The following is a 16050-nucleotide window of genomic DNA, read 5'->3' on the forward strand; positions in this document are numbered from 1 at the left end:
ATGACATGATAGGAGTATTCCAGTATTTGAGGGGCTGCCACAAAGAAAAGGGGAGCAACTTATTTTCTAAAGCATCAGAAGGCAAGACAAGAAACAATGTTTAGAAACTAATCAAGGAGAGAAGTAACCGGGAATTAAGGAGACACTTCCTAACAGTGAGAACAATTAGTCAGTGGAACAGCTTGCCATCAGAAGTTGTAGGTGCTTCATCACTGGAGATTTTGAGACTGGACAGCCACATGTCTGAAATGGTATGCTTGAGCTGGTTGTTGGACTAGAACAGGGCTTTTCAACCTTTTCACCCATTCTACCACTTTTAGGATATGGCAACATCCGAGTACCACCAGTTTCCCAGCAAGGTGTCAAAAACTTGACAAAAAAGGAAAAAAATAAAGGACAGGTAGTCCTCGACTTACAACAGTTTGCTTAGTGACTGTTCAAAGTTATAATGGCACTGGAAAAAGTGCCCCCCAAGCCACAGCCTGTACGAGGTTTTCATTGTGATAATTTCTGTTGAGTATTGGCAGCGGGGGTGGGGTGGGGATGTTTGGTTTTTATTCTCCCCCCCCAGTCTGCTGGGTGGTTGCAGCAGGTTTTGGTCACTTCACCTGACCCTGGGACACTGTGACCGTCATAAATATGAATAAGTTGCCAAGCATCTGAATGTAAATCACAAGACCCTGGAGATGCTGCAACATTCCAGCTGATTGGCGCTTCTTTTGGGCTCAGAAGAAGTGCCAGGATCAGTGCTGAGCTCCAGCTGGAGCCTGGCGCTGATCCTGGGGCTTCTGCTGAGCCCTGACAGCCCCAAAGAAGTGCTGATCTTGGCGCTTCCGCTGAGCCCTGATAGCCCTGCAGCTCCAGCCATCTCTCAGTCAGGCTTGTGCGGTGCTGCTACTGGTTCAGCTCATTCCCCTCCCCTGCTACCACTTTTCTAGGATGGTTGCGTACCACCTGCCAGGTGCCAATGTACCATAGGTGGTACCCGTACCACTGGTTGAAAAGCCCTGGACTAGAACAGTGGTCCTCAACCTTTCCAGCTTAATGGCCTGGCGTGGGTGTGTGTGCATGTGAGTGGCAGGCACATGTGCATCACTCCATTTGTGCAAGTGACAATGCGCGTCTTCCACTTGCACAAATGGAGCTTCACGCAACAGCGGAAGCTGCTTACACAGATGGAGTTTTGCGCGCATACTTGTCTGCTGCTCACGTGAGAGGAGCTTTATGTGGCACACTTGCCCATCTCTCCTGTGGCCTGGTTTTAAACAGGCCATGGCCTGGTTGTGGACCACGGCCCAGGGGTTGGGGAGTCCTGGACTAGAAGACCTCCAAGATCTTTTCCAGCTCTATTCTGATTGATATATGCAGTTTACAGTATTTGCCTGTCAGCTTCATCCATGTGTTATTTGCATGTAGCAAATCACAATGAGGTCAACATGACAACCCATGGGTGTGCATGCTGTTACACATATATCTTGAAGCTGGTGCTCTCTCCAAAGCCACAACTGAGTAGCAATTAACAGGGAAAATGAATTAAATCAATTTTCTAAAATCTAAATGAGATAAAGAAAAATTATGTTTCATTGGGCATGTGGCATTGTCACCGAACAGACTACAGTGTGATATCTAGGGGCATCAAATATATAGGTGATCCTTCCCTTGGTGCCTCTCAAAATGTGTGTTCCACCTGGAAATAGTAATCCATTTCTTTTTGGATTCTTTTAGTTCAAACAAAAAGATGAAGAGACTGAAGTTAAACAAGACAGCAACCTCTAGCACAGACATGTCAAACGCAAGGCCCGGGGGCTGGATCTGAACCAGTTTCATGTGGCCCACGAAGCCATCCTGGAAACAGTGAGGGAATGGTCCCCACTGCTTTGGCCCTGGCCCGGAGACCCTCCTTCTGCCAGAGACCCTCAGATATTGTCCCACTCCTGCCCAGGCCCCCATAGGCACCCTAGATGTGAACAATGTAGAGCTGGCCACACCCACCCAGTAGGCCATACGCACTCTAGCCACGCCTACCCAGTAGGCCACGCCCACCCTGGCCATACCCACTCGGCCCCCTGAGGGCAACCACAATGCTGATGCGGCCCTCAATGAAATTGAGTTTGACACCCCTGCTCTAGCACAATCATTAATTCCAGGAATGCTCCTGAATCCAGGGGCATTTTTACATGATAAAAACAATGGCAGCACTGAAAAAAACAAGTGGTAGAAAGCATTCACAGCAGCCTTATGAAATAAACTAGGCAGAAAGAATGATTGGACTCCATAGGTGTAGATAAACGTGAACTTGGATCTCCCTTGTGCCAGTCCAACCCCTTAAACCAATGTTTCTCAAACTTAGCAATTTTATGGTAATGTGGATTTCAGTTTCCAAAATTCCCCCATCAGCATGGCTATCTTAAATGATCTTGAACAGAGATGTCAAACACAAGGCCCATGGGCCGGATACGGCCCGACATGTGGTTTCATCCGGCCCGGGGACCTGCTCTGAAAAGAGCGAAGGACTGTCCTGGAGCACCTCGGCCCGGCCCAGGCAGACTGGGTGCTGATCTACAACCTGGTTGCATCCATCAAAGCCAGAACGCGCTCAGCGTTAAATCCACGGGGCAGCCCCGCCCCACCCCCTGGGTGTGCACACAAGTAGAGTCCGGCATCCCTGCTGGCTGTCTTGCCCTGCAGGCTGACTTCAGCCAGGATGCTGGCACTGGCCGTCTCCTGTGCGCACACCCGGGGGGGGGGGAGGACAGAGGTGGCGGGGCAGCTCCTTGCTGGTTCCAGTGGATCTTAGGCTGAGTGTGTTCCGGCTTTGATGGACGCAACTAGGTTGCAGATCAGCACCCCCCACCCCCCACCAGCACCTCCAGCCTTGTAGCCATGAGGCAACCCTTTCAATGGGACCGCCCCACCCACCCACATAGTATAGGAATGGCCAGCAGCAGCATATTAGTGCTGTCAATGCCTCCCCCTCCCATCACCCCTTCCTGAGTGTGGGGGAAGGAAAGAAATCAGAAGGCAAAGGAAGGAAGGAAGGGAGGGTTGGAGGGAAAAAGGGAGGGAGGAAGGAAGGAACAGGGAGGAAGGAATGGAGAGTGGGAGGGAAGAAGGAAGGAACAGAGGATAGAAGGGAGGGAGGGTGGGAGGGACCATGTCCCGGCATTCGCCCCGGTCCCTGCCCCAGTCCTACCCAGGAACCCCTGAAGTAAGTGATGTCGAGCTGGCCGTGCCCACCCAGTAGGCCACGCCCATCCTAGCCACACCCATCCTAGCCACACCCACCTGGCCCCCAGAGGGCAACCACAAAGCTGATGCAGCCCTCAATGAAATTGAGTTTGACACCCCTGATCTTGAAGGTTTAGAGGGAATAAGAGGAAGCAACCGGACCAATTTGCCTTCTTGTGGAATAAATGATATTTTATGACAGCCGTGCCTTGCAGGGGCTGTCATTTTGTGAGAGTGCCCATGACTTCAAAATTCAAAACGTTTAGGAGCTCTGCTTAAATTCTGCTAGTGGAAATCACCTGATTGCAGCAAAGAGGTAAAGAAACAATATTTCCACCTAGTAATCATCTGGATTTCTCCAGACCAGACCTGGCAGCAATGATATTAAAGACTCTGAGAAACAAAATGAGGCATCTATGGTATGAATTCAGAGTTGTAATGAGTCAGTTAAATAGCATAAGCTGACTTAAGGGTTTTCTCATTAATAAACAAAACATTTACTAGCCATATTTAATTTCCACAAGATGGCAGTAGAAATCTATGGCAGCTTGCAATTTATGTCATAGGAGAAGAAAAAGGCACTAGTAGGAGCAAAACATTTCAATTTCATGGCCGGTGAAAGTGCTTATAATACTGGATTCCCAGGGTATTTTTGAACTGTTTGGCTTGAAGCATTCATAATGAAATTTCAAAGTTGTACAGATACATATGCTGCATCTGTTTCTCTCTAATCAGAGAAAAGTCCTTTATTGAACTATCTTACTTCTTATGCTGGGTTTTATCAAAATTAGTGACTTAAATAGATCTCTCAGGCACTTCTCTAGTAATTTCTTTTTTTTTGCACATTGTCAAAAAATTACTCTCTATTGTTGCCTATTATAAATGACTGCCTTGTTTCCTTTTACTTCTTTTCTCTGCTTCATAAAGGAACTGTGCTTTTCATTACGTGGCTAAAATGGAAGACGAAAATGGCTGCCATGACTGATTCTTTGTGCCTGAAATCCATGAATGTGTAATCGAGTCTACCTCCATTAAGTCTGATGATTTCTTCCAGCACATTAGTTAAGATCTCTGCCATTTCCTCACTGCTGATTTACAGGATCTTCTAGCATCAGCCAGCCATTGTTGAAGCAGTATAAAGCCTGCCCTCATTTTTCAGCATAGTGGTTGGGAGGCTCTTCTAGATACAATAAATTACCAGTGGGAATTCTGGTATGACCGACATTTTATAACTGGTGAAATCATGATTTAATTCTCTTGATCTACTGAATGAATAAGTCACAGGGGATTAGTTTACACACCACACAAACAAGGAAACCACATTGTTAGTTTAACGTCTATGTCCTCTCTGGTATGAGTGACTGCCTTTCATTCAATAAGAGGTTTCCTCTCCTGGTTGCTTAAAAATCCAACATTTCTCAAATGGATTCAGTATTTTTAAACATTTTGGTTCATTCCATTAAATACATTCTAGGGCAGAGGAAAGAAGTTTGGATTCTCTTATATCTGTTTATTAGTTTTAGATTTCTCAGAATGGTTGTATAAAGAGAGCCAGTTTGATGTAGTGATTAAGGTGCCAGCTACAAATCAGGAACATGTAGTGCCACCATAGGCACAAAGACAGTCACTCTCTCTTAATCCTAGGAATCCCTTTCAAAAACCTTGCCAAGAAAGCTGCAGGGACTAGTTCAGGCAGTTTCCAGGAGTCAAAACCAGAAGGCAGACATGTGCACACACACATCGAGGTTGTATAAATAGTTTTATTCCCACCTGACACTTTTTAGTTTTATTCCTACCTCTGCTTTTTCTTTCCCATTTTCATTAGCTTCTTGGTCTTTTGGGCAACCATGCCAGGATGCTTGCATTAGCAGCTATGTGGCCTAAAGAAGGTGTGTAGGAAACATCGGCACAAACAGAAACACTAATTAGCCTGGGATTTTGTGCAATGAACTTGTTTGGATCAGATCTTTGTCAGAAGAGAAATTGATCTTACCGGCAAAGGAGGATGTTTCTAGCTCAGGGTTGAAATGAGGGGTCCTTGGTGCTCTGAGATTGGCTGTTTTCTTGCAGACGTTTCATTACTCAGCTACCTATCTCTGTCACCCTGGAGCACTTCCATTGCTATTTCAGATGTTCTCCAACTCTCTGAAGCAGATTTAAGGACACATTGAATAAAGGGGCAACTGGCAGAGATGGTCCCCTTCCTTTATTCAGACAGAAGAAAAATATTACTTGATCCAAGCGTCCTGCTAACAAACGTCTTTGTCTTTTAAAGAGGGCATAATGAGGAAAATTGCCTAGACCTCACTCACATGGAGGAGACTGCATCTGAAATATGACTTGGTGGAGCAGTGGGCTAATGCCTCCTTAAGTAACACCAGCTGCCTGCAATTAGTGCAGGTTCGCATCCCACCAGGCTCAAGGTTGACTCAGCCTTCCATCCTTCCGAGGTAGGTAAAATAAGGACCCAGATTGTTGGGGGCAATTAAGCTGACTTTGTAATAATGCCGCTTGGGAGGTGTGTGAAAGCCCTAATAAGCAGGCATATACATAGAATGAAGGCTACTGCTAAGTTTGTAAGCCGCCCTGAGTCTTCGGAGAAGGGCGGGATATAAATGGAATTAAAATAAAATAAAATAAAATATTTGAAATGATTGGATCATGGATCAATATTTTTCATTCAAAGCAAAACAAATCTTTTATATATAATGGCAAAAGTTATTCCCATAGTGTGAAAAGTTATTTCACATTTGTCTGATTACCTGGCCTGTTGATGTTGGTGGACAACACAGTGGAGAAACAACAAACAATGGTAGTAAGAAGAAAGTGCATGTTTGCATGGGGAATGGAATAAATAGTCAAACAAAGATTTTTGTACCAGCCTTCTTTTAAAAGCCCTGGTGGCTGGTTCTGTGGAAAGCTTTTGCTGGATTCAATCCTGTGATCAGCCAGGCTGATCAAATTGATTCCAAAGCCGGTCCGGGACAGGGTTGAAATTGATTAAAGATTGAAGGTGGCAAAAGTGTAGAGTAAGTGCCTCACATGAGAACATCTGTCTATCTGAAACCATTCTAAAAGACTTTCAGTTTTTTAATATTGATATCACTTTGGTATTTTGTTTGTCATGCAGTATACATAAGAATTGGTATAGCTTCACAGGTGTCACCCAATAATGTATGGATATATCTGGTTTAATACTACACTCTCCCTAGTTCCAGAATTATATCCCAGCATCAGTACAGTACACCAATGCGGAATTTCATAAATCCGACTGCCTAAATATTGCATTTGTTTACTTTGGTAAGCAAGACACAGACTGAATTAGAAATTTAAATTCTGATAAAGTGCTCTGTGAAGCTGAAGCCCATCTACTTGGTGCATGCCAGCTGGGTACACATCTCAGTATTGCTTTTAAAAACTTCATATTGTATTTCTCTCTGGCTGAATGCTGTGGAACAGCACTGAGGAAATATTACTGTGATACGTAGGGCAGAAATCCAAACAACCACTAGAGCAAGGCTTTTTAACCTTTTCAACCATTGTATCACTTTTAGGATATGACAACATCTGGGGTACCACCAGTCACCTAGCAAGGTGTCAAAAACTTGATGATCTGCTTTAAAGGTAAAGGTAAAGGTTCCCCCGCACATGCGTGCTAGTCGTTTCCAACTCTAGGGGCCGGTGCTCATCTCCGTTTCAAAGCCGAAGAGCCAGCGCTTGTCCAAGGATGTCTCCGTGGTCATGTGGCCAGCATGACTAGACACCAGAGGTGCACGGAATGCTGTTACCTTCCCACTGTAGTGGTCCCTATTTTTCTACTTGCATTTTTACGTGCTTTCTAACTGCTAGGTTGGCAGAAGCTGGGACGAGTAACAGGCACTCCACTCTGTTACGCGGCACTTGGGATTCGACCCGCCAAACTGCCAACCATCTGATCGACAAGCTCAGTGTCCTAACCCACTGAGCCACCGCATCCCTCTTAAGATATGCTTTAGGTATGCCAATTTGCCTCATTGTAATTTTATTCCTTTTCTCTCTGGTGCTTCCAATGACTGCTGTTAACTTTTTCTGTAGATTTGCTATTCATAGTATGAATATGACCAAATTCAGTGTGAAGGCACAACATAAACTCATATGTCAACTTTTTAATATTTTGCTTATGTTTACCTATCAATTATTGGCTTGCTCATCCATTGAACCGATTTCTGTTCATTGAGTTTTCTCCAAGAATAGCTAGTTTGGGCATTGAGCTCACAAAAGTATTGGATTAAAATAGGAGTCTTTACTGATACATTGTTCCTTCTTTGCTCAGCAGATGACATTCAATACACATACTCACAAAACACTGTTTTTTTCTCAACAGAAATTGATGCATATCTATAGCATGAAAAAAGATTATGCAAACTTGGAATGAATAAGAAGCTAAGACTATCTTGTAATGGGCTACCAATAATCCTTAAATATGAGTAGCATTATTAGAAACAATAATTCATTTAATATTTAGCATAAATATAGTATGGTGGCCTTCGAAGAAATGAAGAAAGAATCACAATTTAAAATGCTGCTGTCTTTCCAACTTAATGCTTTCTAGATTTGATGAACCTCAAGTCTCATGATACCCAATTAACAGAACAAATGATGATACTGTCTGGGAATTGTATGGTCCAACATATCTAGAGCAAAAAAATGAGAAAGGTTTTTACAAGCTGGTAGTTGTGCTCATTGAATAATCTTTACAATTATTTCTGTTTTATGTTATGACTCTCTTTTGTTCTTCATGCAAATAATGCAGCAATTTTTCTGCTCAAGAGTCTTCCTGATATTTCTGTTACTAAAGGTATATCAGTTCTCTTCCTCTACTCTGACTTATTTTTCCTCCTCTGTCACTCTAACAATTGATTGAATTTCCTCTGTGATAATTAATCTCCTAGGTAGTGACCGCCTCTAGCAATTCTAATTAAGTGCCCAATCAAGAAGCCAACAGATCTTTATTTACAGAGATGAATGAGTTGGGGAAAGGAATATATCTTTAATATGAAAAATCTGATTCAAATTGCTAGGGGGATATAAAGGAGAGGTGATGGTTCCCGGGGATAACACCTGCATGGCAAATGTAAAACCTATAAAAAGTATAATTATAATTATCATTGATCCTTGGCAGGGGAGATAGACTTATGGCAGAAAGAGGAACAAATGGGAACCATAAGAAACTATTCAGAACATCAACAGATCTGCACTGATGATGGTTGTTTTACACAACTTTACAACATTAGATTGTACAATTTAGAACAATTAGCTAATTGCTACAGGTTATGTGAGGGTATTTCTATGTGTTATCTTTCCTTCTTCTTTTCTTTGTATTATAATATGACAGTTTTTACAAAAACAATTAGCTCTGTGATGTTTTTTAAGTGGGCAGGTTTTGGCAATCTGTTGTTTTGCTCTTGCTGGCAGCTCCCCAACAATATTCTGTGTGAAAGGAAAGACAGAATCTTAGATTAAATTTTGATTCTATGATTGCAGCTTATTGTTTTCGTATGATTGATTTTGTTAAGCATAATGTGCCACCTTAGTATAAGACTTACAATAATTTTTATTGACATCATAGTCCTAAATGTGGTACCTGGTGGCATTTACAACTCTTCCTTAACAACAAAGTATGCGTTATGTATTGAAGTAAATTATATGGGCCATTATAATTGAATAATGGCTATGTTGTCTGAAAGTTAATTACCTGTCTGCGAGTTTGCAAGCTTGTATTTTTGGGTGGGAGAATTGCTTTAATTTCATTGGCTGCCGCCTATCGGCAGTCCATATAAATAGATGTCAAGGCGGCTGTTAAAGCCGCTTCTGTGTTAACCTAATAAATGTTCTGTTACTTTCACCTTCGCCTCGTCAATGCCTCAAAAATCCCAGTACTCAACAGTATCATTGCCTTTTTTCTAATTTATATTTGTTCATAACTACAGGGTCCGGACTATCTAAGGGAACACCTGCTGCCGGCATCATCTTCCCATCGTCCTGTGCGCCCCCACAGGGAGGGCCTTCTCAGGGTACCGCCGGTTAATGAATGCCGGCAGGTTATTCCCAGGGGAAGGGCATTCTCTGTGGGTGCGCCTGCCCTATGGAACCAACTACCCACCGAACTTAGGACTGCCCCCGACCTTCGCTCATTTCGCCGGGACCTGAAAACTTGGCTCTTCGATCTGTTTGGTCCAGACTGTGGGGTTGTTAATTTAACTGGGTTTTAGATTTACTCTTGGGGCTTGAATTTAATTTAATTGTTTTATTTGTTTTTAATTTTTTGTATTCATGGTTTTAACTGCCCTGTAAACCGCCCTGAGTCCTACGGGAATAGGGTGGTATACAAATCCAATAAAATAAATAAATAAATAAATAATCCATGACTTACAACCATATGTTTAGTGATTGTTCAGAGTTACAACGGTATTGAAAAAAGTGGCCTGCCAGTCCTCACACTTACAACCATTACAGCATCTCTATGGTCACATGTTCAAACTTTGGGCACTTGATAATCAGTACATATTTATAAAGTTTGCAGCGTCTGGAGTCACATGAAGCCCTTTGTGACCTTCTCAGCTCTCCTCTGACAAGCAAAATCAATGGAGAAAGAAGGACTCCCTTTAGGACTTCTCAATTCAGTCAACAACTGCTGTGATTTGCTTAACAACAATGGCAAAAAAGACCATAAAACTGAGCCTGACTCAACTTAATAATTGCCTTGTTTAACGCCAAAAATTCTGGTCTTAATTGTGATCTTAAACTGTATACAGTTGTTACTCCAAGACAATTTTATAGTCTGCATGTCACACTATATCATAAACTACACAAGTTGGGTTCACATGAATTTACTAAGTTAAATGATGAGTCTGCAGTTCTATATGTGTATGTTATTTATTTATTTATTTATTTATTGAATTTGTATACCGCCCTATTTCCGTAGGACTCAGGGCGGTTTACAGGGCAGTTAAAACCAGAGTTGGTATCAGACCAGTTCTAACCTGGCATTTTATAATCCTGATCCTCTACGAATTGGTGTTTGGTCTGAAGGGATTGCAAGGGGAAAGTTGCAGAATCATCTTTACTTCACGGTTTGTTTTTCTGATGCCCTTCTATCTTCCTCTCATCATTGCTTGTTTAAGAGGAATTGGCAAAGCTGGGCAGTAAAACAGAAGAGGTTCAATTAGCAGAAAAAATAAGAAATCAGGTGTGTGTGTGTGGGGAACAGGTAAGATTGGGAACGAGTTCGGACTTAACAGCTTTAACTGGTTGTGGTTAATGCAGAAGAGGTCTCGGGGAGTCATGTTGTTTCTTATCCTCTGCTCATCATTCTGGATGTGTAAACTACAGCTGCGAGAAGCATGTTCTTAGTTTAATTTTCTGATTTGGGCCTAACATCTAACTAGCTTCAAAATAAGAAGCCTCTTTTGAATCTCTCTTGGACTGTCCAGGACATTTATTTAATTACATGCAGTATATCTGCCCACTCCAACAGACTCAAAATATGATGCTAAATTAAAATAAATGGCCTGGACTAAAAATATCCATTGAAATAAAGCAGAACCCCAAACACCTCAACACTTTATTCACAGATTTGGGTTTAAAGTCAGGTTTTAAGGGCTTTTTGGAAGCCTCGAAGAAAGGCTGCCATCTGTATGGCTTAGCCACAGTACTGTATACATAGGGATAGGCAGGGTTTTTTTTTCTCATAGAATGTTCAGAACGGAGTTCCGGCACCTTTTTTGGATGGAACCTTGTAGGGTAGGCAAGGCGGGTTGTATGACGTGTGAGTTCCGGCACCTTTTTCTTTTACAAAAAAAGCACTGGGGATAGGAAATGTTTCCTCTGAGGGACTTTTAAGCTTCAGTAGAGCAATCATAGAGGAAGAACAGCATTCTTTTTTTATTATTATTATGGTGGTTACAGAGTCAGCCAGATGTTTAGACTGGCAATTTTATCCACCTCTTGAGTCCTTTACAAGGACCTGGGTTAGGCAGATGTTGTTCTTTGTTAGGATTAAAGGTATCATTGCAGGATGTAAGCTGTTCCAGGTAAAGCTACCTTTTGCAAGGACTGATGGTGATTTCATCAATGCCAATGGTGTTCAAATGATGCTCCAGTTGTTTCGAAATTGCACCCCAGCTGTCTATTACGATAGGTGCTACATTAGCTTTCTTTTGCCATGGTTATTCTACTTTGATTTGCAGGTCCCTGTATTTTATAATTTCTCCCAGTTCTTTCTCTTCTCTTTTGCTATCTCCAGGCACTGCCAAGTCCACTATCCAGACATTTTTGCTTTTCTTATTGACAATTGTTAAGTCTGAGGTATTTTGTGGCAGGTGCTTGTCTGTTTAAATTCTAAAGTCCCAGAGCACTTTAGCTTCTTCGCTTTTTATTTTTTTGTCTATTTAGTGGTCCCACCAGTTTTTGCTTCCAGGCAAATGTATTTCTTGCAGCTCCTCCTGCAGTGTATGCCTCCCAGCATACACAAAGGACAGCACAGCAGGAGGCTGATGGTGCAGATCAGCAGAGGGGTTGGACAGCTCCGGGCAATAACTGCTCACTCAGGATAAGCCTAATGAGTTAAGCTGTTGACAGCCCCAGGCATGGTCAGCCTGGTGGGAAGCCAGGATCTACACCCATTGTCACCTGCACTGGCAGGAAGCCCAGGTTTGAACTGATTGGATGCCATCCACCTGGGCAGGTACAAATAGATGCCAGGCTCCCCTGTTTCCCCAGTTCGTTCTGTTCAGAATAAACTCATCTTTACCCCAGCTCTGTGTCCGTCTCTATGTGAAGCACGCGACTTTACACCTCCAATGCACCACTGTTGCTATTTTGTCATGCTGTTGTTTGCAGTCACTCTATGCAACCATCTTCTTGCAACAGCTAACTAGGTGGTCCTCTGTTTCTTCATTTTCTTTCCAGAGGTGGCATTTGATGTCTTCTGAATTCTGGCTTTGTGAAATGTGAAATGCTCCAATTAATGCCAGTTTGCATTTCATAGCCACTGAATGTGGTGAGCTATCACTGCATAGCTTTTAATGAGTGTGCTGTCGATAGATTTCTTCATGGACCTTTTGAGGGGACTTCTGCTAAATTTAGGGCCTCCTGAGTTTGATTTTTCATTCCTGTACATAGATGGTAACATTTTGGCCATACCTGATTGGCATTTGGATAATTGATTCACTGTAAGTTTAGTGGGGAATAAACTATTTTACAGCTGTACAGCACTTCAGGTTGCCTTCAAAAGGTGCTTCAGAGAGTATGATTCAGGGAATATGAACTTAGGATCTTTCTGCAACACCTTAAGTCATCCTTTTCCAGAGTCAGGTGTACAGGAAGCTTGCCTGAAAAATGCTGCAGTGCTGTAGGTTCTTGGTTGATTGAATCCAAAATACTACTCAATTCTAATATACAGTGGAGGTAGGCTCACTAAATTCTAAATTCTGTGTGTTTTGTAATAATTCTTCTGAGTGCATGGAGCAGCCCTTATAATTTTTCAGCCAAGTCTGAGTGAAAGCCCTGCCAATAGAATGTTTACCAGATTCTCTGTTGTCTGTCCCTAAAAATGAATACAAAGCACGTTGCAAATTCAGTAACAGACAGGATTCCTAAGTGCTTTGAAACAATACAGAATTACAAAGTATCTTGGAATTAAAAGGATAATGTCCAATTAGTGCCCAATTCAATGGAAAGTGGGTGGGAATGAACCGGCATGTGAAAGAACTGGGTAGCCCAGCATCCTTTGTAGCTGCTTGTCAACCGACAAGCTTTTTCCCTTGTTAGAAATCACCTTGCTGTAATTTGGCAGTGATTTTGCAGCCACAATATGTTTTGTTTCAGAATTGCTGCTAAGCAAGATCTCAATGCAAAAGGAGGCATGTCTGTACTATATCTGTAGTGTTCAGCTTTATGGAATATATGCAGAATATTGATGTATGGGTCAGTTATGTGTTATATAAAAGTAGCAAGCCAAAAGTTTTGGATAAAACTGAATCCTTCAATATATTGTTACACCCCCCAAAAAAAATCTCATGAATGATTATTTCATGATTCCCCCCCAAAAAAAATAATCTTTTGAAATAGATATTTGTGTCAATTATTACTAGGCTAATATTTTTTTTGGGGGGGGGGTAAAGGAAACTTTAATAATATTTTTGAGCTGGAAGATTTTGGTAAAAAATAGTTGGGGAAAAGATGCATAACAATATTGATCCCAAGGCTATTCTAACATGTGCATCTGTTGCACTTACTTCCTTTTTACTTTGAAGCTGTAAACAACATGTAGTGAGATATGTGTAACTCTGTACTGTGTAGAGATTGTAGCAGTAAGTTTTTGTTCTACTGGGATCAGTAAAAATACAAAATGATCAGAGTACCTAGATTTTTGCATACAACTATGTTTTGTTCCAAAATGAAACACTAATGATGGCAGTAACTAGTAACATAAAACCCACTTCTTTTTCTCTTTTTCCCTACTATCCTCACAATCTGATTTGGGGATTCTCCCTACATATGAATACCTGTAAGCAGGATGTTTACATTTGGGACAGTAGTTAGTTGAATCCCAAAGGTGCTTTTTTCCCCAAGAGGCAACTGGACTTCCTTGTTTTTCTTTGAAGACGTTTCGCTTCTCACCTAAGAAGCTTCTTCAGCTCTGACTAGATGGTGGGGAATGTTAGTTAGCTAAATATTAAAAACAACTAGACTTTGGCTTCATGTATTGAAAACAAGGTACAACATTTTTATAACAACAGTAGAAGCCATGATGCACAAACCATTTGTTCCTTTCAGCTAAAATATAACTTAAGCCCTTACAGTACTGTCTTTCCCAATAGTTTTGGGGAAAATAAAGCCCTTATTATACAGTATACTGGAAGGATATATATTTCCTTGCAGTATGTGTTTTTCCTAACAAGCTTTATGGCAACTCTTGTTTAGTGTTCCATCTTTTGGTTATCTCTGATTCCCTTTCATGTACTGAATATCATTGATCTGTGGCCACTGGGAATGATTACTGGATTGGCTGGGTTGAACAGTAGGTGCTGGGATTAGCAAGAGTGCATCACTAGAGCTGAAAAGACTAATGAGAAAAACTTTTGCATGGCGTTTTTTCTGTAGCAAAAATATCTCAAGCATTTTGGCCTTTGGCTGTTTCTTTGCTCACTGGATCTTTACACTCACAACCCACATGCAGCCAGAGCTCAGAGATTTTTTTTTGCTGGAGTTGTGTTTATCAGTAGGGACTCAACCAGTATATAATAAAGTCTTTCAAGGGGAATCAAGGGAGTGTGACTACTGCCTGTTCGATGGCCTTCAAGATAGGCTGAAACAGGAAATAAAGATTTGTCCCATGTTTGGGGCCTAGCAAGGTAATCTAAATAGTTAAGCATTTCACACACACACACACACACACACACACACACACACACACACACACATATATATACATTTACTACACAGCCCTTCATGTGTTGTTGTATGCTGTCCTTAGAGCATCTGGTGTCTGTACATACACACACATATATATATATATATATATATATATATATATATATATATATGTATGTATGTATGTATGTATGTATGTACAGATACCAGATGCTCTAAAGACAGCATACAACAACACATGAAGGGCTGTGTAGTAAATGTATATATATATATATATATATATATATATATATATATATATATATATATATATATATATATATATATATATATATATATATATATATATATGTACAGACACCAGATGCTCTAAGGACAGCATACAACAACACATGAAGGGCTGTGTAGTAAATGTGAGAAACTGATAATACACTTTTTATACCAGAGCATTTACAGTACTGTCTTTGGCAATCTTTCCCAATAGTTTTGGAGAAAATAAAACCCTTATTATAAAGTGTGGGAAGTCAGCCCCCCAGAGAAGGAAATATTAAAAGGGCAGAAAAATATATTTCCTCAAAGGATCTTAAAGAGGCAGAAAAGCATGCCCAGTTTTTCTTAATAGCCCCAGGTTTCCCTCCCCCAAGCAGAAACCAACTCTATAGAAATGCAGATGGAGGCCCTGAGCTAGAAGATTAAGAAGACAAAGACACCTAAAATCTAAGTACATACCCCACCCAAAGTCTAAGACAGGACTTAATAGGATTAGCTCACAGATGCCAAAGGGACACAGGTCAAAATACATGACACAGAAAATAGCCTCAAACAGGAACAGGAAACAACTCCAAACGAAAGGCTCAAGAGGATATAAAAACCCACTCCCTAAATTTGCTCAGCCCTTTCCCCCCTCCTTTCTTCTAGAGCCATATTTCTGGCTCTCCTCTTCAATAAACTGCAACCTTCTTTCTAAAGTAGTCACTGTTATATATGGGGTGTGAGCAGCAGCTCTGCAGGTACCACCAGGGGGCGCTGTGCTATGGTTGGATTGGCTGAAAGGGTTTCAGCGGGAGATACGGATGGACGGATTGGCCAGAGCATCATCTAGCTAAGCATATAAGGGGTCCAGGTAACCCCCTTTGTCCAGTACGCGCCTACCACAAATAAAGAGCTGACATGCGGTACTCATTTGCCTCCTCATTGCCATGCGGTCCACAACCCACTACACTTTAGTCGCCATGTTGTTTATCCCCGGTTTGGACTGAACCATGATGAAGACTTTTCCTTCAACCACCAGGTGCCCTAAGGACAGTGTTACAACAACACATGGTGGGCTGTGTAGCAAATGTGAAAAACTGATAATACACTTTTTATACTACATCATTTACAGTACTGTCTTTGGCAATCCTTCCC

Source organism: Vipera ursinii (genome assembly GCF_947247035.1).
Source record: "Vipera ursinii genome assembly, chromosome: 1".
NCBI classification, from domain to species: domain Eukaryota; kingdom Metazoa; phylum Chordata; class Lepidosauria; order Squamata; family Viperidae; genus Vipera; species Vipera ursinii.